Raw genomic sequence first — 9,169 nt, 5'->3', positions numbered from 1 at the left:
AGACTGTGATTCATCTGTCTCTTGAGCTGTGGTTTTATCTTTTGATACTTTATAGCAATAAATGTGAGTACTTATAGTTCTCTTGAGTACTAGTATACACTGATATTTCAGTCATGTAAAGAAGGCCTTGCAGTCTCTACCACTGACTAAAAGTGGGGCCCACTGTCAGACAAGAGGGCTACATAAACTTAAGTGCAACCTTGTGTGAGCCAGACAGATTTTATGTATTTTAATAAGCTTTAAAGTCATCTAGATAGACAATACTGTACAGAGGTTGTTTCTATTTATACACTTGTGTAAACTAAAATGATGTAAATATGAAGACAAAATGCTAATGAATTCGCTGTTAGTATATTGTATTGAAGCAGGCCACGGGCCTTATGAAATGCTCTTAATTACGTGTGGTGATGTTGTGTTCTTCTGGGTCACTGATAAAATGTTAAATAGCATAGTGCCAAGAACTGATCCCTGCAGGACTCACTATAAACACACACATTCAATGATGATTCCCTATTTATAATTACATTTTGAGACCCCCGCTCCTCAGTTATACAGCTTTGAATCCTTTTATTGTGCTACATTATTCTATATATTCTAATTGTTGTGCAGCACCAGGTAAAACAGAAGTTTTATCTCAACACGGTTATCTTTATCAACCAAACCTGTAATTCTTCCCCCGCCCCTCCACCCCCAATCAAGATAGACTGACAGGGTCTATTTCCATAAATCCATGTTGTTTCACATTTATATTATCCTCTGAGTCCTGTATCAGACTCTGTATTATCTTGCCTGAGATCAATGTCCGGCTGAGAGGCCTATAAATTACCTGGGTCACCCCATTTAGCCTTTTTATAATTGGCACAACATTAGCTTTCTCTTACAACTTCCCCAGTGTTCCAAGGTTTATTTAAAAATCAAAATTACTAGTCCAGCAAGCTCCTCACCCAGCTTCTTTAAAGCTCTTGGATGCAAGTTACCAGCACTTGCTGACTTAAGTCTAACTGCACTAGCTGCTGTTTAACATCCTCATGGGCTCCTATTGGAATGGAAAGTGTTATTGGATGATATGACAATATAATTTTTGCCTCAAATACAGAACAGAAATATTTATTGAACATTTCTGCATTATCATTGATTCTACCTTTTCCATCTAGTAACAAACCAATACCTTCTCATTGTCCTTAACTCTGACCATAGACTCGACTTCTTGTGTCCCTTTGCTTCCCTTATAAATTTTCTACAATTCCGAGCTTCTGACTTGTATTCATTACTATTAGCTTCCCATCTCTTCCATTTGCTATATACCTTTTATTTTTATTTTTTTTTTTTTAGCTGCCTTCACTTCTGCTCTAAGCCAGGCCAGCTTTTTAAACCTGTATGGCCTTCTTTCTTGTTTGTGGCTTCTTGGGCATCTAGTAAAGTGTTCTTAAATGTGAATGGTAATTAGGAATTGTCTTTCTAATTAAATGCTTCCTTCCAGCTGATTTGGCTCCTAATTGTTCTTAGCTTTGTGAAACTGGCCCTTTTAAAGGGTGTGTGTGTGTGTGTGTGTGTGTGTGCACACGAACAAACTGGTATGGACTCTATTCTGTTTGCACGTAACAAATATAATCAAGTCATGATCACTTGTACTTAAGCTACTATTAACTTTTAGTTCTGTGATCAGTTCCTTCCTTACCTGTTTGGACAAGGTCTAATATAGAATTCGCCCACGTTGGCTGCAACACTTACTAAGTTAGGAAATTGTCATCCATAATGTTTAGGAATTCCAAGGATGTTTTAGTACTGGTAGCATGAGATTTCTAGCATTTTCACTCTAATTAAAGTTCCTTGTGATCATGGGGGCTCTTTTCCCCCCTACACATTGTAAATAGAAAAGGAGTACTTGTGGCACCTTAGAGACTAACCAAAATTTATTTGAGCATGAGCTTTCGTGAGCTACAGCTCACTTCATCGGATGCATACTGTGGAAAATACAGAAGTGAGCTGTAGCTCACGAAAGCTCATGCTCAAATAAATTTTGGTTAGTCTCTAAGGTGCCACACGTACTCCTTTTTCTCTTTGCGAATACAGACTAACACGGCTGTTACTCTGAAACCTGACATTGTAAATAGGCGCATAAGGAGTCAGTCGTTCTGTTCCCTAATGTGATCTGGTGGTCTGTAGCAGACACCAACTGATATGCTATCTTGTGCTTAATCTTTTAAGATGTTGATCCATAAGTACTTAAGATAACTTGGAAGAAAATGATCAGTGACTCAAACAGGTGACGCCAAACTTAACAGAAGTAGAGTTACAGCCTTCTTCTGCACATGCAGATTCCACAGCGCAGGGGCACGGAGGCTTACCAGATTTCAAGGGTTAAACTGGCTACTAGTCAAGCAGCCAGAGAGATGGTTTTCACCTTGGGTGGAGAAGGCACAGAGTGTATGGGGGCAACTGCAGGGCAATTGGAGGTGAAGGTTTTTTCTCTAATTGAAAGAATCAAACCGGTCACCACCTAAACACATGGGAGTTGTATCTAAAGTGGAGTTTCTTTAAAAGGGTGCTAAAGCAGGATGGTAACTTGTTTGTAGACTCTTCCACTGAATTCCCATATCACTGTTAAAATAACAATATTTGTAGCACCAAGATGGCTGCCACCAGAGATTACTCAAATTGCAAACATGTTTGCAAAGAATTTTTGTATCTCCTGTATGAAGAGAAGTGCTTCTTGCCTTATGAAGCTTTTGATTGATGGACTGGGTGAAGAGGAATATTTACTATGCCCTCTTCCAAGTTTGTGAGGCTGTTTACTGGCTTTCAATAGACTTGTTTTTTAAAATTTATTTTAAATGGCATATTTGCATACAGAGTGCATCTTGAGCCAATTGTGCCTCTAAGACTCAATCTGTCCAACTTCATATGTGTCACAATCTCTTATATGATGCACTGTTGAGATATTGCATGCAATTGTATTTCAGGTGTATCTTGCTATGTTCTGTCAAAATGCAGCATCAGTAATTGTGTAATTGTTGTCAGTTGTCCCATATGCAAATTTCAGTTCTAATACAGCAGAGCCCATTTCATGTTAGTATAGTCCTTCCCTCTCTCAAAGTTCTCTGCCTAAATTCGTACTTGAAGAGTATGGCCCAGGGGAGAGGCAGTTTTTCTATAACTGCAACACAGGATATGTATGTAGACTGAGCCTGATTCTCCATTGATGCCTAGGCAAAATCCTACCACAGGTGTGAGTGTAAATTCCTGTGTTTGGGGCTTTGGTGGTTTTTTTTTTTTTTTTTTTTAAAACCCACTTTGACTACAAAAACTTGCAAGGCAATAGTAAATGCCATTCAGGCTATGGGGAGAGAGGTAGGTGGGCTCTGCTGACGAAGCTGCTGGCTTTGTATTGTTTGAGTGCTCAAAGTTTCACACACGAGATTACGCTATCTGACTCAGAGAAAGTTTGATGCAATTCCTAAAAATGAAGGTGAGGTTGAGGTTGTCTCCTGACTTGAGAGAGCTACGTGGGAGGGGAGTGGCTAACAAACTTCAGAAAATGAGATCTCTGCACTTTCAGCATTGTATTCAAAAGGAGGTTTATAGCATCTGCACTTACTGGAATACTTCTATGGGGTATTAAGATATCTTCATACAATGGGAAGGGAAAGAAAGGTGTTTTGGTTTGATTAATCTTGTAGCCAGATGACCTGGTTTAAAATTCAGAATACTATAGACGACAGGAGTTCCAAATGATACAATAGAGCTGATTAAGTAGTTTAGATGGATGCAACTGCAGAGATCCCTCAGGAACAGATTTCCTAGTGGTGTACTTTCAGTTCACTGAGAGACTCTCTAAAAGCTGCATAATTCCTCTAATATTTCTGGCAATCTTTGACTCAGTTGGAGAGAACGCTGGAGCAAACACTGGTGCCTGCTAGTTGCAAAGTGTTTAATACTAGTTAAGTCTCCTCCTATTAGTTTTAAGCCAGCTGCAAGCGATAATCTGAAAATACACTAGTTGTATGCTTCAATGTGTTTAAAATTGAACATTTTCAAGAATAAGAAAAGAGATGGACTTTAGAAACTGGACAATCTGAAGGTCTGGCTTCAGTAATCTGTCTTCTATGTATTTTTCCTTATGAGCAAATTCTTCTATATAGGTGAGGAATGGCATTCATCTTTTAACTGTCTGCCTCTAAAAACACAGCAGCCATCAGAGACTGCCAGAAGGAACCTGACCCACAAATGCTTTGGCTGCCAGAAAACAGTAGCAATTAAACAGTATTTGAAAAAATCCCTGTCAGGAAAATGAAACTGGTGCCTAGCTGAGTTAGGCCAAACCTTTAACAAAGAAATAAGATGTACCTCCTTGTTACTCTTAACTGACCACTCATAACAAACTACTGTAATATGCTATGAAAGCTGAGTGAATAACTCAAGCAAAAGTGGTTTATTTCTTTCTTTTTCTGTTAACAAGCAGACTGCAACATCCTTAAGTCTATTCATTATTCAAAACTCTGAAATTCTGATCCATGAACTTCTGTTCTTCAAAGTTTGTAGCATTTCACAAATTATATAAAATTATTTTTGTTCCTCTATTGGCAGACTTCTCTTGTAACTAACCAAAAAAGTGCAAATTTTGTTTTCTATTCATGATAAAACTTAATTTTCTTTCAGCACTATTCAAGCTTAAATTCCTTCCTTCCTTTCGCATGTAATTGTGTTAGTAAACTCCACCACAAATATTTGCTGAAAGTGAACACACAGGCTGTGAACAGTGCAGATCTAAATTTTTGTCAGATCTGAACAAATAACGCAACACCCCCCGCCCCCGCTATTCATGTAGCTCTAATTTAAGTCAGAGTAGTGACTCCAAGATAAATCCTGTATAAACAGTATACTGGGAATCTGGGTTTTCCCCATAACCAGAGGGAGCTTACAGGGATCTGCGGTGTAATGCATAATCACACATCCGTAACAGTTACCTCGTATGGAGGAAAAACAGATGAAAGAAAACTATTCTGCTTTCTTTCAAAAAAATCATTCTCTGCTATCAAATTCTGTTGTGGTTCACAAAACATAATTGTATAGTAAATTATCTAAGTATGTAAAGTAAATTTGATAAACTATTTGTATGGGCTTTCTCTTATTGAGGACCCCTATCTTTTAGATATCCTTCATATCTGGTATGCCTCTATCAAAACTGATCGCAGGATTTCAAAACTCTGTCTAAATCTTGCCCATTCTGGTGTAGCTGGGGGTAGGCAGAGAAGCAGACAAATGCAGTCTTTCTTCCAGGACACAATTCCATGGACCAGGCCTAGGGAATGTGGTGTTGGGAGCACTTCAGTGATGTTTTTAAAAAAGGTGTTGTGGGGATGAGATATCTGTACTGTGGTCTGGATAGACAAAATACTACACACCTTATTGGTCACTCACCACTTGGGATCATGAAGCACTTTTCTGCCCTACCCCAATGCACATAGCATAATTTTACACACTTAGGGCCCTCTGTGTTTGGTTTTTATTTTGTTTAATATTTCATGGGGAATTTCTGTTACTACAACAAAAACAAGTGGGAAAAAGCTATTTTTTCTGGGTAAATATCAGGGTTTATTTGGGTGGACGGAAGGACGGGAAAAGTATTCAGTAGACTAATGCTTTGATGAATGGAATACAATGTGGTTTGCTACAGACCTAACAGAACTCAAAACACAGTGCAACCTCTGAGTTTAAGAAAATATATATCTAATCCCCTGCCCAATAAAACTTTTAATTTGAATAAAATTTGGTGTAGACTTAGAACTATTAGCTTAAAAACAATTACATTTAATAATTGGGCCACACCATTTGAAGCACATACATTCAACTTCAGCCTTTTCTCCTGTCTTTTTTTAAACTTGTGTTCTGAAACACATTCTGATACAGATTTTCACTTTCTTCCCATCTTAGTGTCTGATCTCTAAACCGTTTTCTGCTAACAGCTTGAAACGTGTATGTGGTGGGCATGAGATTCATCAGTACATTCAGGTGTGCCCACACTTCAGAGCTTGCGTGCGTGCCTGTTGTGTGTATCTTTGAGACTAATACATAGCTTTACTTCAACAGACAGCTTTGCATATACACACAAACTAATTATTATAATGCATATATCTCATGCAATGTGTTGTAATTTCCTAATAAAACAAGTTATTTTTATATATTTGGATGATACAAAAGTAGGGTGAAAATCAGGGGGGAGGGGGGAAACTAAATACTTTTTTGTAAAACCTGGGAATTTTTCAGTAAAAATCAGTTTAAAACTGAAGAGGCTTAGATATATTGTAATGGTAGATTGTACATGCCTCTGAAACTCCCAATAAAAATGTTTTTGAGTACCAGATTAGCTGGTTCATTGATCTGTTCTGGCACAGCAGTTTCCAAATTCTTACACAAGTCTCTTATTTGTTAAATAGTATAACATAACATGCATCCCTATCTAAAGGAAAACACCTTCATTTACAAAGGTTCCAAGCTGTGGCTTTTTAATACTGTGTTAAATAACTTTGATGCTGAGATAACAAACCTTAGCCTCTCCTGTAGGATTCCATCATTACCGGTCTGCATTCAAAAAGTTCCTGTATTGCATTTTGAAACCTGTGCTCCTTAAACTGAAACAGTCCAACCGAAATGTAATTGCGGCCAATGCTTTGAAGGCATTTACAGGATGTGGGCCAAATACACTTGAGACAAATGATGTCAGTTTGTTTATACAAACAGGTATAAGAAAGGATGAGATCTTTGCAGAAAACAGCTGCTGAGGGGCTAACTCCAACCTCTGACTTGGGATGTACATTACACTGACAAAGGTGTTTGGACCCTGATCCTGTAGCAGGGATCCATTGTGAGGAGTGTGCAGGCTCTGGGCCTTACTGTGATGACTTGTGCTACTCTGCGCATCACCTCCTATCTTAGCCCCACACTGCAGTTTCTCAAGAACACAAGGGACAGCTCTACCCTTGTAACTTTGCCAAATTAAGACCTGGAAGCCTGCAGTAAACTCCCTGGAAACATGTTTGAAGGTAGGAATGGTTACTGCTGGGAAGTGAATGCTGTTTTGGGGTTCACTTTTGTGACTCACTCTGGACAAAAATAACTAAGGTTGCAATGGCTGAGTCCAAGGAAAGCAATTCAGTGTGCTCTCATTACCTTGAAGATGTCAGGTTCACAGGAAAAATCCAAAATAGCTTTTTGATAATAGATCTGTTAATTTCAAAAGGGCTTCTCCTACTTTCCCCTGCTTCCCCCACTAAGAATAGGACAGCTTTAATCTGTTAGGTGAATTTCTCTCCTCAATGGTGTGATTTCAGTGATTGATTCATCGCATCAGAGGCGTACTTGCCTCACTTTAAAAAAAACCAAAAAGACTTCAGTTTCTACATATCCAGACAATTCTAAAATGGAACTCTAACACTGTGTGCAATTAAGTCAAAATACTCCAATGCAGCTGTTCCTGGGGATCTTGCATAAGAATGTGATTCAACATCTATGAGCTAGCTCTGGGTTAAAATTTTCCAATGTGACTCAGAAGCTGAAGTCCCCCAGACTTTTCAATGAGACTCCTTACAGTATGGCAACACTTCTCAAAACAAAAACCAAAACCCCATGGCAGCAAGGCTCAGAAGCAGAGTCTACAGGCTGGGGCTTATGCTACAGGACTAAAAAATAGCAGTTTAGACGTTCCTGCTTGGGCTGGAGCCTAGGCTCTGAAACTTGGTGAGTGGGAATGTCTTTACACAGCTCTTTCTTGTTTAAAAGCCCCATAGCATGAGCATGGTCAGTAGATCCGGCCTCCAAGACTTGCTGCTGAGGGAGTTTTGGCAGTGTAGACTTTTAAGTCTTACTTTAAACTGCAAGCCAAAAACCAAATATAGAAGTGATAGTGATGTTAGATCTCCCCACACACTAATGTAGACTCTTACTCTGACTCTTACTCTTACTCTGACATCTGTTAGAATACCAAAGTTGGTAAAGATTATGTGCCTAGAAGCTGCACAAAGTCTTAAGTTATAGTGGCTCTCAACTTTCCTTAACTTACCTTCTTCCAGTTCCCTGACATTCAGGCTGCCAACCCACAGCAAGCAAGAAGTAGTTCTGCCCCAAGAACCAAGCTTTGGCCTATGAGTTACTGGGGCAGGAACTTCCACCACCTCGTACTCATCACTAGGGTGACCAGATGTCCCAATTTTTATAGAGACAGTCCTGATATTTGGGGCTCTTTCTTATATAGGTGCCTATTACCCCCACTACCTCCTGCCCTGATTTTTTTCACACTTTCTATCTGGTCACCCTACTCCTCACCTACATTCTTTTCCTCCATACTTTCCTTTTTAAAACTTGAATATTGCTCAAGTTCCTAGTTTTGGCTTTATAAAAGCCTCCTCCCACCCACTACCACTCTAACACACAGTAATACGAGGGCTTAACTTAATTGCAAGAAGCAGCACAAATTAAACCTAGTTGTAAAACACAAACTTTCTTTACACTGATTTGAAGGACAGCCCCTGATTTGTGATGGCCACAGCAACCCAACACACCTGGCCTCGTTTGAGTCCCCTTGTTAGGGAAAAGAGAGCTTTATAGAAGGCAGTCTATCAGCAATGTATATTCCAAGGGCAATAAGAATTCTGAGGCTAAAAATCACAAAAGGATTTAATAGCTAACTACCACATTAGTCACCTAAGTCCAATACTTAGATCCTTTAAAACTCCTGTTCAGCTTCTGCCTAACCCTGTAGGTGCCTAAATTCCCTAGGTGGCTAAGTTTTTCTGCCATTAAAGTCCATTAGGATCCTAAAAGTCTGCTGCTAGGCATGCAGATAGGCACCTGGCCACCTAGCTTATGCCTAAACTGCAGTGGTACCCTCAAACCAGGAGTTGCCCTGCCTAGTTCTCCTCTGGGACCCAATCTGGCAGGCAGCCTCTAAGCACACCTAACAGGTTGGGGCCCTACATGACACAACACTGGAGAAAGAGCTACAAGCCTTTCTTATAATCTTTAGCTTGGGTTGGAGCACTCACCCAGGGTGTAGAAGACCCATTTCAATTCCCCTCTCTGGCTGATGTAGGTTCAAATCCCTGCTCCACATCTCCTATCTTGCAGGCAAGTGCTTTAACCGCTCGGATACAGAGCGCTGTGAGGCAGGGTG

This window comes from Eretmochelys imbricata, chromosome 3 (genome assembly GCF_965152235.1).
Source record: "Eretmochelys imbricata isolate rEreImb1 chromosome 3, rEreImb1.hap1, whole genome shotgun sequence".
NCBI lineage: Eukaryota > Metazoa > Chordata > Testudines > Cheloniidae > Eretmochelys > Eretmochelys imbricata.
Note: the sequence above shows the minus strand (reverse complement) of the source record.